The 20,478-nt window shown below is 32.3% G+C and overlaps 1 long non-coding RNA gene across 1 annotated transcript; it reads right to left on the reverse strand.

Annotated features, from left to right (window-relative positions):
* Positions 1-1,195: 1,195 nt before the first annotated feature.
* Positions 1,196-5,044, reverse strand: LOC134695121 (uncharacterized). Its single transcript, XR_010102705.1, has 3 exons — positions 4,521-5,044; positions 2,719-2,874; positions 1,196-1,865 (listed from the first exon to the last, which is right to left on the reverse strand). It is a non-coding gene; the product is annotated as an uncharacterized LOC134695121 (long non-coding RNA).
* Positions 5,045-20,478: the final 15,434 nt, after the last annotated feature.

The following is a 20,478-nucleotide window of genomic DNA, read 5'->3' on the forward strand; positions in this document are numbered from 1 at the left end:
AGATAACTCTGCCAAAAAGGCAGAATATCAATAAAAATTGATTCAAAATTATAACTTTACCGCTTCTATACAGCAGAATGTATTGATTCTTGATATTTAAGCTGACTTTAAAGTATAACAAACAACTCTAAATGTGTTTTTATATCAAGCTTCAACTAAGATTTCGTAATCCATTAGTTGACCATTTATTAAATTTTTTAACATGTCAAGGTAAAGAACCTCAAATTTAATAAATTAAGCAAAAATAATTAAGCATAGGTTTTTCTTTTTGTGGTTTAAATATAGAATCTACCACTGCATCGAGTGTAATACAATATTTATCCACTCAAGACAGTTAAATTTTGAAATTTAAAATGCGAGGCTTGTCCGAGCGTTTTAAATATTTAAAATTTAACTGTTGAGAGTTGATAAATATCTTATTACACGAGATTTGGTGGTTGAATATGTTTCTCTTATGATTTTCTAACATTATGCAGGAAAACTTATTCCTTCTTTTCCAATGATCTGCAAAAAGATGTGTTCTTTCTATGTGACGTCATCAGGCATGGTCACCTTTTTTCATGTTGTCACAATAGGAATTTCAGAGGAGAGCAAGAAATTCGACGTCATAATCAGATTTTAACCAATGAAGTACTGAGATCAAACGAACCACACGTTGATTAAATTTTTTTTTAAATGCGTGCAGAAAGGGATAAATTGACGAAGAATTAGAGAAGTCTTTTTAAACAAAGTAGATGCTGAAAAAATATAACTTACAGATATAATAAACCAATACCAAATTTTCACATTATTTTTTTCAAAATGGTCACAAAGCCACAAATTTTCAATTTCTTTAATGAAAAATGTGCAAAAACAATAGAAATACCTATAAAACTTAGGTTTTGTACATTTCCAAGAGAGGGAGATGATATAATACAGTAAAATACGAACTCTTAACCCCATTAAAATATCATGCTTTACATGAATTTTAGAAAAATCAACAAAAAACTGACAAAAAAGACTCATTTTTGCTGAGTTATCTTTCCTTTTCAATGTTGGAAATTAAAATCGCTGATTTTGAGTTTTCCTCAAGTTAGATTTTATTGGACCTTTTTCTGTGTATATCTGGAGCTTAATTTTATATAGATTAGAACTGAAACATTTTCTGTTGCAATTAGTTTGAGGTCCAACCTTAGATTGACTGGATAGGGTTTTTCTGTATTTACAACATTTAAAAATCACATTGTGAGGTATACTTAAAATGATGATAAATGTATTCACTATGCAACAACGAAAATCCCAAATGAAAAGTGAGATTAAAAACTAACCTAAATTATACAAAAAGAATCATTGATGTGACACTTTCAAATTTTTTTTGTATGAAGTCTTCCTAATTTTGAGTATTATGTATGCCAATATTATTTTTATTTATAGAGGCATCCATGGTAGACAGTCCTAATGGTATTTTTTTTCAAAAGTAAATATAATGTGGGGAGGGATTAATACTACACATAACAAGAAGTCAAAAACATATATGCATGTCTGAGTTATACAAGAATGACATCTGAATCTTATGTAATAAAAAAAAAACAAAGAAAGGAACCTTACTAAAAACTTCAAAAAGTTGTCCTTGGTACTCAAGTAGGAACAGGTATAAAAAAAACAACAACATCTATAACATATCTTAAAAGGAGTAATTACAAAACAGATATATAAAAAAATACATTTCCAGAATTTTACATTACTCTATAACCATCATAGTGGTAAAACATTAACAAAAACTAAAAACTAAGTACAATAAAACAATTAAGTCTTCTCTGTTCTTAAAAATTATTCTTGTCCTTCACTCTTTGACACTAGTATCGGCACTTGAAGTCTTGATCAACCTAAAATAGAATTGCTTTCATGTAAAATTCACAAAATATGGTTCAATTATTGAAATAAATATTCATTTAAAATGAACAAAAATACAACTTTGAACTGTTTTGATCATATTTCTACCAGATGGCTGGTTTTTCCAATGATATAATAAACTCAAATTGGAATGGTGCCTTTTTCTGATCTTCCTGTTTGGGTATGGTGCAAAACATACCTTTTTAGTTTTAAAAATATTTTAACAAGTATTATTCATTATACGGCTGGAACATCTTTAGCTTGAAATGGTAGATCAAACTATGAAAAAACTAAGTGTGATTAAGCGTATTTAAATTTATAAAAAAAACAAAAAACTTTTAAATCAAGGGCAGATAATTTCGTTTATTTGATAGGTCAATTGGTGTTTTGTTTTTACGGACAGACAGACAGGGTTATTTCTTTATTCACCCAAAAAGTTTGTTGGGTGTTTTTAACATTAGTTTGATAAAGAACAAGATTATATCATGGCAGGGGGGTTTAAACAATAATCTACAATAGATTTAGCATACAGAACAGTGTAACAATTATATAAAAAAATATTTCATTAATTATTTTGAATTTAGATCAGGTATCTGCATGTTAAAGACACCCTTGTAGATTTCGAAAAAGAGCAGGTTAATGCCGCTACAAGGGCATACAAATATAGGGATTAATATAAGTTGTGAAACTTGTTTCCCAATACACTATAAATAAATATGTTTTAACTATTAAAAATAAGGTATCTTCTTATTTTGAAATCAAAGGAAAGACAACAAAAAACAAGAATTAAGAAGACCAAAAATGTTGATTTTTTTGTTCATGATACAATAAACATACCTGGCATACCTGGCAATAATATCCATCACCAAAAGCAAATAGCTCAAGGTGAGGATTTCCTTAGTTGTAAGTATTCATATTTTAGTGTTTTATTTTGCTTTCAACTCCATTGTTAGAAATTACTGAGACATTTATTCTGTTACTTCTGTCAGCTTAAACCCATCTCTGAAAAAGATATTCATAACATGCAATATATGCCCAGTTTATATTGTTTCGTGTGTTAATAATGAGACTCATAGTCACATCTCAGTATTTTACATGCAATATTTGCACTGTATAAATTGTTTTCTATGTTAATAGAAGACTCATAGTCACATCTCAGTATTTTACGTGCAATATTTGTCAGGTATAAATTGTTTTCTAGGTTTATAGGAGACCCAAAGTCACATCTCAGTTTTTTTACATGCAATATTTGCCTGCTATAAATTGTTTTCTAGGTTTACAGATGACCAATAGTCACATCTCGGTATTTTACATGCAATATTTGCCTGGTATAAATTTTTCTAGGTTTATAGGAGACTCATAGTCACATCTCAGTCTATTAAATGCAATATTATGCTGTACAGCTTCTTTATGTGGAGACTAAATTAAGAATTAAGAATTTTAAGATTATTTTTTTTAGGGGATTAATTATTTATATAATAATGTTGTGTTTTACATTGACTGCGCGAAAATAGTAGCCAGGGTGATATACAATAGTGCACGACCCAAAGGGTCGTCCACTCTTGTCTCAAACCCTGGCTACTATTTTTCATAGTCAATGTTAAACATAACTTTAATATCATTATTATACGTATATGGTCTGGACCGTATGTGTACTTTTTCAAAATACTCATACGTTTGGACTGTACGTGTATGGTCTGACTAATATTAGGAAGTAGGTCAAGTTTATTAGATACAAATGCATATAACTGATCAACATAACTTAACTCAAATTAATATAATAAAATATCAATGATAATTGCAAAAAAACTTTATATTTTAACTATTTCAAAAGTACACGCTTATTCATTCTGTCAATCTCTTGTATTTAGAATGTTGATCAGTAAAACATTAATCTAATTATGATCACTGAAATCTAAGATATTGTAAGTAAACATAATGTGGAGGCTTATATTGTTTTAAAATAATTAGTGACTTTACAAAAAAGGCAAATGCACTGCAAACATGGAAACGTTAAAAATATTACGTTACTTGTGATAGCAAATGTCACCTTGGGTGAGAGTACCACAATATGATTCAGATATACAATTAAACAAATATTTAATTTCAATTGTCTGTTTGTTCATCTTATCCATCTACTAGTAAAATTGTAATACATGTAATAACATTTTGTAAAACTAAAAAATAAAGATTGTGATAAATGTTTGTTTAAACCCATTAATCCAATAACATGTATGGTATTTCATGGAGATCTTTTTTTTTACATTTGCATTTCATGTGTCAGAAATATGAAAATTTTACCTTTGTGAAGTCACATTCCAAACAATGATGTCAGTCAATAAATTGTGTCACGCCAGAATGACCGTTCATTTAGGACCCATTTTGAGGAAAAATGTTCGGAAGAAGCTTGCATAAATTAATACAGCTTTATTCGACTGCAGAGGTCATTCCCTGAACAGTTGCGCATCAAAGTTAATGTGTAATGTTTCATCAATATCAACAGATCAGAGGGGTTGCACTTGCAAAAAGGATGGACATACAGATAGATGACAGAGGGGTTTACTACGAGTCTAAAAACAATAAAAAAAATGACAGACATACCTCCGGCACATATTCCGTTCATATAATATTAGACATTATTTTCATACCTTAATATTATGGGTGATCTTAGTTTTGTCTCCTTTTGCATGCACAAGAAGTCTCACCACTTCAGCATAGGTCATCTTTGATGAACTAGATGCTGTATCAGATGGTGAAGTTGCAATCCCACTTATGCAGTGTTCTTACTGGGTCTTCTGTCATTTCCATTGGTACAACTTGCTTCAGGTTGATATTCCCTAGAATAAAAATGCTTCTCAACCTTTTCTGAAGTTTGTAAATCATATCTAAATAAATATAATCTGTATACAAAAGTTTGTGGGATCAACCATAGATTTGGCAATTTTCCATTTAATAATAAACATGATAAAGGAGCATAAATACAGGTTACTCAAGAACAGTAACAGTGATGCAGGTCAAATTTTACCTTGATCTGTGCTGAAACTACTATGTGTACTAGTTATTAGTAGTCTCAGATCTATGTTTTGCATTTGTATTCAGATATCGCAGATCAAATTTATTCGTTCATTGTGTAATCATACGTTTTTTGATTGAGCTTAAGCCTGCCAATTGATATTTTATCGTATGTTTTTCTATGTTGTGATGTTATGCTATTGTTTCAGAAAAAGGGAGAAGGTTTGGATCCATTAAAACGTTTAATCCCGCTGCAAATCTTTGCACCTGTCCTAAGTCAGGAATCTGATGTACAGTAGTTGTCGTTTGTTTATGTAATATATATTTCTCGTTTCTCGTTTTGTTTATATAAATTAGACCGTTGGTTTTCCCGTTTGAATGGTTTTACACTACATTGTAGTAATTTTGGGGCCCTTTATAGCTTGTTGTTCGGTGTGAGCCAAGGCTCCGTGTTGAAGGCCGTACTTTAACCTATAATGGTTTACTTTTTAAATTGTTATTTGGATGGAGAGTTGTCTCATTGGCACTCACACCACATCTTCCTATATCTATTTGTGGTAACAAGCAGTGTATAAGTTTTATTGTTGTAACAACTAAAGTTAGAGACTAGAAAAGAAAGATTTTTTGCATTAATAAAGGGGCATAACTTACGAATGGTCAAAGTGATGCCACTCAATTTCAAATTAAATTGATCAATTATCAATGATAAGTGTTTTGTGAAAAAAAGAATTGTTTGAAACTTAAGTTAAAAAATTAAAAACCAATTTCTGTACTGACAGACATATGCCTGGAGAACATTGTGACAACAGTAAAGGTTATAATTGTCCTACTTTCCAACTTTTCAAAATGCCCATGGTGGTTGAATATGCAAGATGGCTCTTACAGTCCTAAAAAACATTCAAGGGGGCATTCAAATGCATTTTAGTATTGTTTTTTAGCTTCTTCATGCTTTTTAATACCTACCATGTCTATAGCCTTTGTAATATCAACTGTTTTCAGGGACGTAACTACATATAACTGAGGCAGGGGAGGCAACTGCCTCCCCTGAATTTTCTACACCTGCAAAATTTCAAGTAATAAAATGAAATATTGACAATATGTACACGAAGAGCTGAATTTATATTATAAACAACACAAGTTTACAGTTTTAACAATGTTATCATGATACACAATATGTGAAATTTTTCAAATTTTTTATCGATAGTGAAACGTTTCAGTATTTGTTTGTTGTCTTTTTTTCCTGTGGCCGTCTGTCTATTATTCAGTATTTGTACGAGAACACATATCAAACTTTGTTTTTTGATAATTTTTAATAAAACTTAACTGTTCACATGTATTAAGGAACTCAATTAAGCATAGGAAGTTCCCTTTGTATTGTGAATCTTTAATAATATCGGAAATTCTTAACCAGCTGAATCAGCAGTTGGATCATTTTTTTTTTATGTTTCCTGATCGTACGAGAACATTATGGTCAATGCCTTTAAAATTGCCATAATATTTAAACACTCCCATTCCTTGTAGCAGGGACTTTCTACACTAAGTAACTATATACTAGTATAGAAAGTCCCTGCTTGTAGTTACATTTGTATATACATGTACATGTCTGTTCAGCTTTCAATAAAATTGAAATTCAAGGTCCTCGATAAAAAATATATATCTTGCGTTCTATGATCTTGCTTTATATGTTTTTTTTAACTTATCAGTTTTATTTCTAACAAAAAGATTTTTAATTAAGGAATAAAACCATGAAAAAACGTTGATGACGTCACAGTCACATGAGTAAATTATGTCTATGGGCTCAAAACAAAATAACGTCAGCCAATCAGAAGACGTGTTACGTTTAAAATTAAATTATATACAGATAATAATTGTTTGCATAAAAATTGCTTCCAGGATCCGGCAATATCCTTAAAGAAAGGAAATTGAAGGAAAACGGGTCATTTAAGCCATTTTAAATTTGAGAAAAAAAGCAGCGTTCACAGGGTATTTAATGTTAATAATTATTGGTCAAAGTATGGCCTTCAAGACGGAGCCTTGGCTCACCCCGAACAGCAATCTCAGCTTGTTTTTGCTTTAAAATTGTTTCCAGGTTCAAGCAATACTGATGTAACTTAAAGTAAGTAAATCAAAGTAAAAAGGGTAATTTTTAGCCATTTAAGTGAGAGAAAAAATCTGCCTCATTTGGCGGCCCCCAAACCCCTGACTCCCCTGATTTCAAACACTAGTTATGTGGTAAAAAAAATCACACCAGATACATCTAATAGACATCCTGATCTTCTATATGTAATAGATGTGCTTTGATGTGCCTGATTAATTCCCCTTAATTTGGACAGATTAATTATTTAGTATTTAAATGTTTATTTTAAGTTAAATTTGATTTAAACATAGTAAGATAAAAGTAATGAATGTTAATTTAACTGTTTTAGTATTTAACTTTTGATGTTTTTATAATGTTTTAAGAATATTCATTTATTTAACTTTTCTTCAGTACCTTTTATGTTAAAGTTCTCCTGATTAATGACAAGTTTAAGATATCATTTGATATTCAGTCGGAGTCGGCCTTGCACAGGCCTCCAAATACTCGCCGGAACTAATATAAGTACTAATCGAGTCTAGAGTTAGCCACCACTTCGGTGCAGTTCGCCAGAGTTAGTCACCCCTTTTTGGTGCAATTTTACCACTTTAAAACACAACGCGAAGCAAATTTACCTTATTTTATTTAAAAGACTAACTCTGGGAACACTCTATTTTTCATTTTACATTTGAAATTACTTTATTTTTGAACTCCGCTTAAGAAAGTTTTCTGACTCCTGTTTTATCCGACTTTGTTTAAATTCATGCAATTATTGTACATTTGTGAATAAAATTATAGTTTCATTTGATTCATTGTTTGTTGTTCAGCCATAATCTGATATCAGGTATCCCAATGGTCGAATAGGGACGAAGTACTGGCCGCTACACGTCCCGGGAGGTGTCGTCACCGACCCCCTCCGTTACATATACAATAATAAATTGTCACTGTACAAATACATGTGGCAGGAACATATATACAATATATATATTATGAAAAAACTCAATATGTATCACAGTATGTATGTACTGGTAAATGCCTCCAATATCCGAAGAACCCGGCCCTCGAAAGCTGCGAGGGAACAGTGGCATCCATGTCCACTCCCTAACGGGATTAATATAAAATGTGTCACTATGTTTATGTATATGTTTATTTTGCGGCATCCCAGTATGAACCATTTGCAATTTCCTTTACCTGTAATTGGTCAATATCATTAGAGAATCGTTGAATTTGTAACTCGTCCAAGGTGAAGATGGCTCCAATCCGTTCCTTCGGTGCGAAGCTATAGATGGAACGACGGAACAGTTTAATTTCAATAGAAGAGACAAATGAAACTTTTATATTAATATATACTTTTTCTACCTTTATCGTAGAGATCTAAAATAAAATATAAACCGGAGTCAAAATCGGAATCCTTCCCGAGTATATTCGTTTGACAGAATGATCCGTTTTTTTTAAATAAAATCTCTAAACGCGTAAATTAACGTTGGCGTTTATGTTGTATTCTCACTTTTGCAAGCATATCATACACTATAAAGTTTATGTTTAAGTTTATGTCTTTAAGTGAAATTGAAGGATACGGCGTTCGCAAACGGCACTGTATGTGTAAAACCAGAGACATATAATACAATATGTATTATATGTCTCTGGTAAAACCGAGTATATACATTTGTACATCGGGCCATGATAACTTGTACCGTTTAACATTTTCTAAAAAAGATTTAATTACCCTCATTGTCATTACCAGCTTATTACTAAATCCAATCTGAATGTCGTGTGGATATTTCTGGTTTGTTTCTTCATTCAATGCTGTATGTGCCTGACACTACCAGTGGTGACGGATATGTGCATATTACGAAAAGTATCTGACAGCAAAGCCCTTCTTTGACCTCTTCTCGTTTATTAATTGTGTAACCGAATTGATTGTTTTTTCCTTTTGAAAACCATGTTGGTGCCTGTGATTCAGCACGCCATTTTCTTCGAATCAAAACAACCCTTGTCATGATTTTTGCTATCCCCGAATTCAACATACTTTTGTTAGAACTACCAGCACTTAACATCTATACTGTACAGTATAAAAGTATACTGTTGTTAGTGTTACTAGTGGACTAATTTTACTAATAGATCTCCACTAATAGTGGCTAATATTGAAGGATCGGGTGATTAATGGCACTATATTACTACGCAGAATTCAAGCGCACTATGTATAGTGGTTTCCTATGGGCACCTTTCAACGCAATTAGCTACATGTATATAGTATCCTTATGACTTGGCGCACTAGGAGCGAAGATCAGCGAACATGAGACCACCGATGCGATGTTTATTTGTCACATGTGTGTTGCCGAGGGAGGAGAGAGTCGTTAGTGAAATATTTGGGATAAGAAAAGTAAAAAACGCTGGCACCAAATGGGATCGCAGAGTTCTATTCATTGGGGTGTATAACTTAGCATTAACCTATAGCTGTACAATGTAACCTATGGGAATGCAACAAGAGTATAAATCTCAATAACCTAAAATTAACCTATAGCTGTACAATGTAACCTATGGGAATGCAACAAGAGTATAAATCTCAATAACCTAAAATTAACCTATAGCTGTACAATGTAACCTATGGGAGTGCGACCCGAGTATAAATCCCAATAACCGAAAATTATACCATAGCAATCCATGGTATAATTTTCACAATTATACCATGGTTTTGTTGTATAAGGAATTCAAAAGAAAAAAAATGTCAAGACCTGGCCGCGGCCGCCTGAATTTTTTTATAGTAACAACAAAGTTAGTGTGGGGCCACTAAGCTAAACTGCCCGCTTTGCACCAGCTGAAATAAATGATTGCTTAGGGTGGGAATCGAACCCACATACACCAACTCTGTTGTCCTATATTTTAAATGAACCACGATTCGCTCCTAGAACAAACAAAAAAGGTTTAAAAATATGTTGATTTTCGGTTATAAAATGGTAAACTTTCTATAGGCTCCACTGTACAGCTACATTTACATGAATCATATCTAGCCGTTTGTTTGGCAAGGCGGGTAAGTTTTTAGGGGATTGGGGGAGGGGACAGGAAGCACGCCCCTTTTAAAGAACTTTAATTATGGTAAACAAATAACCTATTTAATTATTTTCAAATGTTGGCTTGCTTTACCCCCACCACCACTACAAAAGTGTTTGATCCACACCCGGTTTATAAAACACTGCTGACATCTAGACTTTTAATGGTGCTATACTCTATGTTTGACTGTTAAAATTAGAAAGCGTTTGTATACTCTTAACAGGAATATATATATATTTAAGATATATTGAACCCAGCTCTAAATGAGCGATTTTTTTTTTAAACTATATTGTCGAATGTAATTGAATTTAATCGAGAACATTTTGAAATCCCATTTAATTAATGTACGCCATGGGCAAGGGTGGATAGGACCTTTACCGGGACTCCGGGATCGTGTGTTTTTAAGCTCGGGATTTCGGGATTGACCCTTCCGGGATCCGGGAATTCCTTTTTTTCGAATTTCGGGACCTCGGGATTTCATGTTTTTAAGCCCGGCATTTCGGGATTTAGTGTTTTTAAGCCCGGGATTGCGGGATCAGGACCCCTTCACCCTCCCTCGTGGACTTCTGGTTTAAAGTTAAAAGTGGAATAATTCAAAAAAACTCTTGTGAAATTAATTTCCTCAAAATCATTAATATAAAAAAATTAAAACATTTCGAACATTTTGAAAACAAATAATAAAATTAAAAAAAACCTACCCTTTGCAGTTCAATTGTACGTAAGTTTAGGATTGCAGCAATCTTCCAAAATATCAGAAATCTGTACTAGAAAGTTCTTGTGTCCTTATCCAGAACATCTTTAACAGTTTTTTCGTCACCTCTGTAAAGAGGCATCCATCGCTGTCGAAAAATATTTTCAAACTGAATACCCGCTGTTTTCTGAAGCCCGTGTTAGTTTTAAAAAGTAGGCGGAGCCTTAAGTGTAAGGTCCAAAAAGGGTTATTTTACAGATTCTTATTTATATAATTTCGATGTAAACAAACAAAAATATATGAAATACACAATTTTTAACAGCGAAAGATACAATAGGTTAAAACAGATATTTCATATTTTTTGGAAAGTTTTGTGGTGTTTCGTAAATTATACCATAGTTTTTGTTGAAACCCCTCGGCAACCTCACTCGACTTCGTCTCGTGAGGTTAATGCCGGGGATTTCAACAAAAGCTATGGTATAATTTACGAAACACCACAAAACTGTCCAAAAGGTATGAAATATCTATAACTTATACCATAGCTATCTATGGTATAATTTTCACCATTATACCATGGTTTTGTTGTGTTTGATTTTCGAAAAGAAAAACAAAGATGGCAAGACCTAAAGGAGGCCGCCTGAATTTTTAAATTGACATTTGAACAACAGAGTCGATGTGGGCCGCCTTAGCTAACTTCCCGCTTTGCACCAGCCGATATAAATGAATGCCTAGGGTGGGAATCGAACCCACGTACACCAACTCTGTTGTCCCTATATTTTTAAATGAACAAAAAATTGTCAAGAACAAATTTAAAAAAAGGTATAAATGTGTTAATTTAATTATCAAATTATACATGAAAATACATGAAATATAAGTTGATTTTCGGTGGTTCAGAATCTGATGTCTACTTTGATTGTAGTCCCATAGCCTCCACAGTACATCTACATGAATATATTGGGTAAAAGGGTTTAAAATTGCCGAGGCAGATTTTTTTTTGGGAGAAGGGAGCGGAAGGCACGCCCTTTTCAAGGAGCTTCATGTATGGTAGACGCGTAGTCCTTTTTTTAAATATAGTTTTACCCTAAATATTGACTTGCTAGACCCCACCTCGTCTCGTTAGGTTTTTGCCGGGGGTTTCAACAAAAGCTATGGTATGATTTACGAAACACCACAAAACTATCCAAAAGATATGAAATATCTATAACGTAATACATTTACCTGTATCAGCTCTAACATTCTAGATTGCATTGATATAGACAATAACTGTTTAGTGTCTTTAAATATCAGCTGTATTTGTAAGAGGCTAGGAAACAAGGTGTATCTATGGATGATATATTATATGGATATATTATATGGAAAAAGGACAACATATATGTAGTGTGATTGTGAACGACTTTACATTCAATTGCGCTATCATAAACATTAATGGTTCTAATCAAATTAATATTGTTCAATATAAAACAAGAGATCAAAAGACACAGAAACTATATGTCACCGTACGGCATTCAACTACCGCACAGTCAGCTATTAAAGGCCCCGAAATGACAAATGTAAAAAATTCAAACGAGAAAACTAACTGCCTTATTTATGTACAAAGAACAACAAAAAAACAATATGTAACACATAAACAAACGACAACCACTGAATTGCAGGCTCCTGACTTGGGACAGGCACACAAATAAAGAATGTGACGGGATTAAACAGGTAAACGGGATCCCAACCCTCCCCTAACCTGGGACAGTGGTGTAACAGTACAATATAAGAACGAACTATAAAAATCATTTGAAAAAGGCTTAACTCAGCAGATGGATAAAAATACAAATACTACAAAAACAAGTGGACGTGGCCGGGTACTTGTACATCCCAACAACAAAAAGTCACTTAGTACAGATCTGAGAGTACTCGCAGTTACTGGCAGCTAGTTCCAAGCCACTAACTAATAAAAAAAAATCATGCATCTAAGACTAAATATCCTAGTGCAATGCCAAGATTCAGGTATCGACAGATTGTAGATCCAAGTCAATTTCGGTTGATTTACTACGCAATGCAATGCAATCTATTTACTATACCATGTATGGAAACATTTTTCGATTGTTCATGGAAAATATCCATTTAAAAAAACCTATTAAATACCAGGATGTATTGATTACAAAAAATATATGTCACACAAGGAAGTCTGTTTTGTACTTCCTATTGCTCGAATAATTTTTTAAATTTTAATTAAAAATGAATTACATAATGTACCATATCGTCTTAATGACAATGAAATGTAAGTACCATTTAAGCACTTCAAATTTTGTAACCAACATTTCTACTTACACTAGATAATTCTATACTAACTACATTTTGCTACTACTCTTTAAAAAAGACCGAACTTAAAATACGAATGGCAGTTTAAATCATTCAGACTAGACTACCAATACTTTAAACATGGTCTTTTCGGGATCGCCCCGATATTCCGACACCCCATAAGTTCGACACCCCATTGGTCCGACACCCCAGTAGTCCGAGAAAGGTTATTAACTGCCGTAATAGACGATTTCATAAGGAATGGATGGGTTTTACAATAAAGAGAATAATTGGCAAAATATAAAGAATAGAGAATTATGTACTAAAAAATTAAGAAAAGCGAGTAATGAGGAGCTAAAATATAAAGATAAAAGAATAATTGGAAAACAGTATAAAGAATAGAGAAAATGACATAAAAGATAAAGAATAAAGATATGAACGACCCCTTCCCCCCAAAACAAATCCAGACATTCCTTTCTAGAATCGTTGTTGGCGTTTTATTTGAATTACTCTTTCTTATGAGAAACAGATAATACTGTGCCGTCTTTCTGATATCACTATATATATTCAAGAAGTACCATTACCTTGTGCATATTATAAAGAAAACGAGATCCTTGCGAAATTTAGTCATCTTGTATAACCGGAAGAAAAGAGACATTCAATTGGGAACTTTAACCATAATTCGAAAAGTCCTTTATATGAACTCTCGTTTTAGATTGAATATTTATACGAACTCACGTTTTAATTGGATATTTATATGGACTCTCGTTTTGGTTTTAAGTTGAATATATCTTGTTTAAAATGTTTCTTTATTCTTAAATATAATGTTTCTTTATTTCAAATACCCAAAGAGATTATAGATTTACTATTTTACCACTTAATCTGATGTCTGTCAAAAGTGCGAAACTTACACTCAACTTCAAAAGAAGCAATTATCCCTATTTTACTAAGTTTAGCCGGAGGACAATAATCGCTTTGATAACATCAGATTAGATAATGACAGCTATATTTCATGAGAACCTTCATTAATGTATTAAAGATCCTTAACTTGAGATTAATAAATTATGGTATGTTTTGTAAACTGTTGCTTGGGCAGTCTTCCCCAGTATTGCAAGCTGTAAACTTGTGTTAATAAATTTGTATATATATTGTATAGTATAACGGTCTTGCGTTTAAAGCAGCCACAGTGTCGATTAGAGACCTACAGACTTTAATGTATTCCGTACCGAAATTCACAGAGTAATACCGAAATTCACGGGGTTATACTAATACAAGATGTGTTTTACATGGGAAAACATTCTACTAAAAAAGAAATGTCATCAGCAGTCTCTAATCATAATGGATAATGTTCACATGATTAGGTCTCGAATACAGTCAAATCTGCAAAAGAGGGACGAAAGATACCAGAGGGACAGTCAAACTCATAAATCGAAAATAAAAGAGGGACGAAAGATACCAAAGGGACAGTCAAACAACTGACAACGCCATGGCTAAAAATGAAAAGGACAAAGAGACAAACAATAATACACATGACACAAGTTAGAAAACTAAAGAATAAGCAACACAAACCCCACCGAAAACTAGGGGTGATCTCAGGTGCTCCGGAAGGGTAAGCAGATCCTGCTCCACATCTGGTACCGTGGTGTTGCTCAGGTAGCACTCCACAGTTAGGTCTGTAGTTTTGCATTTTAACCCCTGTGGATTTTTCAAATTTGAGAGCTAGTGTGCAATAAAATTCAGTTTGGATAGGTGAGTATTAAAATAGCCTTCGTATTGGGTTTATATGAACATCAAGAGTATGTAATGTTAGTAATATAGGCTGTTTTCTGTATGACAGTTCGATTGGCATGTCCATACCATACATTGGTCCGGCAATTATTGAAATGGTTTTTTCAACTTTTTGTCGCACGAACTTTGTGATTAGATTTTACGAAAAAATGAGGCAAAAGACACCCATTTTTTATTTGATCATTAGTTATAGTTATTTACCAAGCAAGTCGGTATATTGGATTTAATCTGCACAGCTTGGGTGACCCTAATTAACCCGAACGACGTAGGAGTTCGGGTTAAAGGGTCATACGAGCGTTATTATCTGTTCAGACTTTGAAACACAGATTTAAGATTTACGCTGTGTACACAAAATAAAATATAATATTTCATGTCCCAGTTTAGATAATAAAAAAAGGAAGGAGAAACCTTTCTTTTTTCATCAGGGGCCTCGTTTGCCATATACAGTAATGACTAGACAGTAAACACTGAGGGTTTGAGGGCTAACTCCGCCCGTGCTGGGGTTTTCGACTCCAATATCAATTGAGTAGGACTGTCAGTTTCACTATCAAATGTGTGTGGCTTTCACCGGGCACTCCGGCTCCCTTTACAAAAAAAACCATGGCGCCACGAAATAGCCGAAATGTGGCGCTAAAAAGTGACGTTAAAACATTAGCATTCAATCCATCATTTTTTTCTTATTTTGAAACTACTATGTTTGTACAAAGTGTTTAATCTATAAACTTTTTTGTAACTTCAAGTCAAATGGCGGATTCGTTTGTTGTTGTTGTTTTGGTTTGGTTTTTTTTTTTTTTTGGGGGGGGGGGTCGAATATGCTGTTCATTGATTTGGTGAACGAAACGTTTTAAGTCTCGATACAATCGTTGATATTTTTTATAATTTTATAGAATACATGTCACACCCCTTTCAGAATCCAGGAAACGCCCCTAAAGGTAAAAATAGATTTGAACTGTGCAGATTATCTGAGGTAGTTAATGCACACCTTAGCTGTTCATTATTCAGATTATAGCACAGTCAGAACAAAGAGATTTTACCCATGTCATGTGTTAAGGAAGATTAATGTCAACAGTTTTCTAAAAAGGTATCACTCAAAGGCATTGAATTTATAGTTTGATCCAAATTTTTGGGGGATATGTGACATGTTCACCCCCCTTTTTGAAATATTTTATGGTAAATAAATGCAGAATGTTGCCAAGGATACACATAAAAGGAATTATTTTTCACCCTTTTAACTTTTCAAAATCAAATCTATGGAAGTTACTGATTACATACATATGCACAGGTACAACACAAACAGCAAGGTTAATGTATTCCAAATCCAGGAATAGGGGATGATAAAACATTTTGTTGCTCATTTTTGTTTTCTAACTGTGGAGTGCTACCTCATGTTATAACAAATCCGGTAAATAGTCTAATTCGGAAGGTCACATTCATGAAAGGGAAAGGGATTGTACATGTTGTAGCTACGACGTAAAATTGTCGTTTTGCAACACGAACGTAATTATCAAAAACTGAGAGCTGTCGAATCATAATTGATAATACACTCGAACAATGGCAAATTTACGTATATAGACAAGACAAGACAAGACAAGACAATATTTTATTTAAGTCTCACCTCTTCATTATATAAAACATACAAACAGTTGATAAAACAACATCATAAAACATACAAGAGCCACTCTAAAAAGAGTTATGAGAGACTTTCCAAAATGTATATACAGTATTTACACTAAAATTAGCTATATAAAATACATTTTCTTTTCAATAAAATGTCATTGCAGATTTTGGCAGTATAAAAGTACATGTTTTCATCTGTGAATACAAATATAGATTTATCGTCATCAGATAATTGCATAAAATTAACATTAAATAAAGATGCTTGATAAAACAAATAACAACGCAAATCTTCATACACAGGACAATTCATTAATACATGTTTTTCATCTTCAATTAAAAGATTTTCATTACAAATACTGTTAGAACAAATTCTATTTTCAACTAAAACACCTTCATACCTTCCAGTCTCAATTTTAAAAGGAGCAGTACCACTTCTAAATTTGGCATAGGCACTCCTATATCTACCAGGTATAATTTTTAATAAATAATTTTCTTCACCAAATTCATTTTTGAACAGTCTGTAAGTACGTAGTTTACTACGCTCGTTTGACATTAAATCAATATACCATTAGACCTTTTCAACATCTCTCGACACCTACGTATACAGTTGAGAACGACTACGACAGGTAAAATGTGAAGGGTCGTCTCAAAAATAAAAAAAAATGAGATCATTATTGATTTTATTGCTTTCAATCTTTGACAATGATAAAACTTTCATACAGAGTCCAAATGACATGTTTTTTTTTTAAATTTATTATAAAGAAAATGATAGACTTTAAGTCACATTTCATATTTTAGACGTTTAGCTTCTAGCTGTCCTGGTTGAATTTGGAAAACGAAAAGAACAAATCATGTTTTATTGTAGTTGATATTTAATTTAACAATGATTATGTCGGTTGACAAGAGCGGCACGTGTCTGTTAGTTTTGGCCTTGGATGCCTCCATAATGTACTCAATACTTTGTATCATTTCAATTCACCAATTTGGTGTTCCACTTGAATTCTGTCTTCACCAATCACTGCTTAAATGTTGTAACATTGAAACAAGGGGTCAATCATATTTTTTTTCAAAATTCATCAAGGGAAAACTTTAATTCGAACAAGATACAAAAATTATCTTGAAGCGGAGAAGACCGTCGTTGATAAAAACAAAAAACAAAAACAAAACGTGATATTTTCCTTCGACCTAAAAAAATCAATATGTAATTATCCCTCCAGAAATTGAATATGCACATCAACTAAGGTGAATATCGGTGAAAAAACACCAAGTTCGTCGTGTTCACAAGTGTGATACGAACGGTTCATTCAACCTATGCCAACATTTTGAAATTTAGGTATAAAATTGTATGAAAAAATGTTGGCATAGGTTGAATAATTTGTTACAGATTAAGTGTTATAAAAACATAAATTAATCAGGGGCTAATCAATTTACAACCAGTTTAAACCTACCGTTTAAGTATAAAGGTTTTACAAGTACAACACAAGTGAAAATGTAGTTATAATTGTGTGTGTTGAGGATCTCTTTTTCATATAGGAACTAGTTACAAATTGATATAATGAAATGATGAGGAAAAAGAAGAATTTGTATGGATTTTTATTAAAGAAGCAAGCATTTTGTCATATTAAATATATATCAGTGTCATTCTCATAAATACATGTAATATAAAATATATGATCAAAATATTAAATTGTATATAAAATAGTTTTCTTCAAATACAATGGCATAATACACTATTGATACTCGTGTATTTAATAAGCACTGAATCATGTAAAATATCTATTATAAATGTTCACTATGAATTCTAACATATATATAAAGTAAGATGTGGTATGAGTGACAATGAGACATGATCTCTCCATCCAAATAACATTTATAAAAGTTCGCCGTGATATAGACTTTTTGTGCTAATGATGCGTAAAGCAACAATCATTTATAAAAGTAAACCAGTATAGGTCAATGTACGGCCTTCAACATGGAGCCTTGGCTCACACCTTTTTTAGTATACACACAATAATTGAACTACAAACATGCAATTGTGAATTTCTAGAAAAATATGGAAATAAATGCAGAAGAATGTATTCCTTAACCAGAAATATATAATCATACACTGAGTTTACCAGCTCTTTATAACTCTAAATGTATGCACATAGGAAATTGTTTTCAAAACGAAGGATTATCATAAGATATACTGGATTGGTCCTGGACCCGATTGATTTTAACGTATAAATTAAATAAACAAACGACAACTACTGTACATAGAATTAGAAAAATTTTACTATTATGATTGTCTCAAAAGTCATACTATGAGATATGATGCTGCATCTGCACAATCAACTGCGTGGTGTCATGTTATCAATATTGACTGTCCCTTTGGTATCTTTCGTCCCTCTTTTATCCTTTGGTCTCTTGTGCAAGTTTCACAAAGGTAGCTCAGGAGTAAGACATGTCATAGAATGATTTTAAAGTTTATTCTAGTCCTTAGTGGGTTTCACAAAGTGGTCCTAAATTTTGACATTTTCCAAAGTTGCATGGTCACAAAGTAAGGACTACTCAAGCGGTTTCTAATGATGGTCTTAGGATAGTCACAAGTTTGTTTGTATAAATTACACTCATTTTTTATTAGTTTTGCAAATTATCTTATTATCATCATTTTATCAACAAAATAATGAAAAAAATGATCATAAAAATTTGCACCAATAAAATAGCTTTATATCTCTTTTTTTTCTCAAGTATTGTTATATTTAAGTGTTTAATTTCAGAAAGATAGTTTTTTTTTTTCTCATTTTTATTTTATTATTTTTTTCAACACAATTTTGCTTGTATCAAGGGTTCTATTTATAAATTTTTGTCCTTTTAGAAAAAAAATTATTCCATTTTTACTACAACACAATTTTCCAAATACTTTCAAAGAGTATTTTTAATGCTTAAATATACTGACTGTATTTTATCTTTTATTAATTAATAATTGCTATAACAACACCTATTGTATTTTGTTTGTCGGCATAGATTGAATATGTTTTTATAAAATGTTGGCATAGGTTGAAGACACCATTGACGGTCCAATATTCTTTTTCATTTTTGAAAAAAATCATAAAAGCTTTTACACCAACAAATTAAATCGTTATTGGCATGCGGCAAATATTTGGCGAAAGACTCACATAATCACAAAAGTGAAGAGAAAATGGGTTAGGATTTAGAATGATTGTAGAATGATTGTTGAATGAAAAATCGAGAAAGCGAAATCGAGAAATCGGGACATCGAGAAATCAAGAAATTCGGAAATCGGAAAATAAAGAAAGCAGAAACGCAATATCGAGAATTCATTTCGCGTTTTCGAGTTTTCATGTTTTCTCTTTCGATTTTTTGCGTTTTTGCTTTCTTGATTTCTCGATTTCTCGATTTCCCGAACTTATCTATTTCCCAATTTCTCGATTTCCCGATTTCTCAATTTTGCTTTCTCGATTTCTCGAAGTGCCAATTTCGCGTTTGCAAAATGAAAGGAGAAGTCACGAAAACGCGAAAAGGCGAAATGCCATACATATATATATTTATTTATTTATTTTGTTGATATATATTCTTAAACTATATAGTCAAAACAGTCTAAAACCGCCAATCCAATATGTTACGTAATGATAATCATGATGGTTTTTGTCTTTGAGACGACCCATCCATTTTACTGTAAACTGTAGGTGTCATTAGTCGGTGTCGAGAGATGTTGAAAAGGTCTAATGCTCTTTAAATCTATTGAAACAGATATTCTAAATATTTTTTATAACATGTTTATCCATTATCAAATTTGTATTACAAAAATGTTCCATATCAAATTCTTTAAACTTTGTGTGTACACTGAAATTCCAATTTTTCAGTCTATTATTGCATATATTATTTGCCCATATAAAAACTTTTTTTGTTTATTCTATTATTACACATTTTCGTAAATCTACTATAAGTTCTAAAAATACATGTCCATTGTTTTACAATACATGGCATCCAGCCCATATCACCATATAGGGCTAAATTTGGTGTGTACTTTCCAACACCCATAAAAAAACGCATTGCCCTATTTTTTACAGCATTTATACAA

The sequence above is a fragment of the Mytilus trossulus genome, chromosome 13, assembly GCF_036588685.1.
Source record: "Mytilus trossulus isolate FHL-02 chromosome 13, PNRI_Mtr1.1.1.hap1, whole genome shotgun sequence".
Classification (NCBI taxonomy): Eukaryota; Metazoa; Mollusca; class Bivalvia; order Mytilida; family Mytilidae; genus Mytilus; species Mytilus trossulus.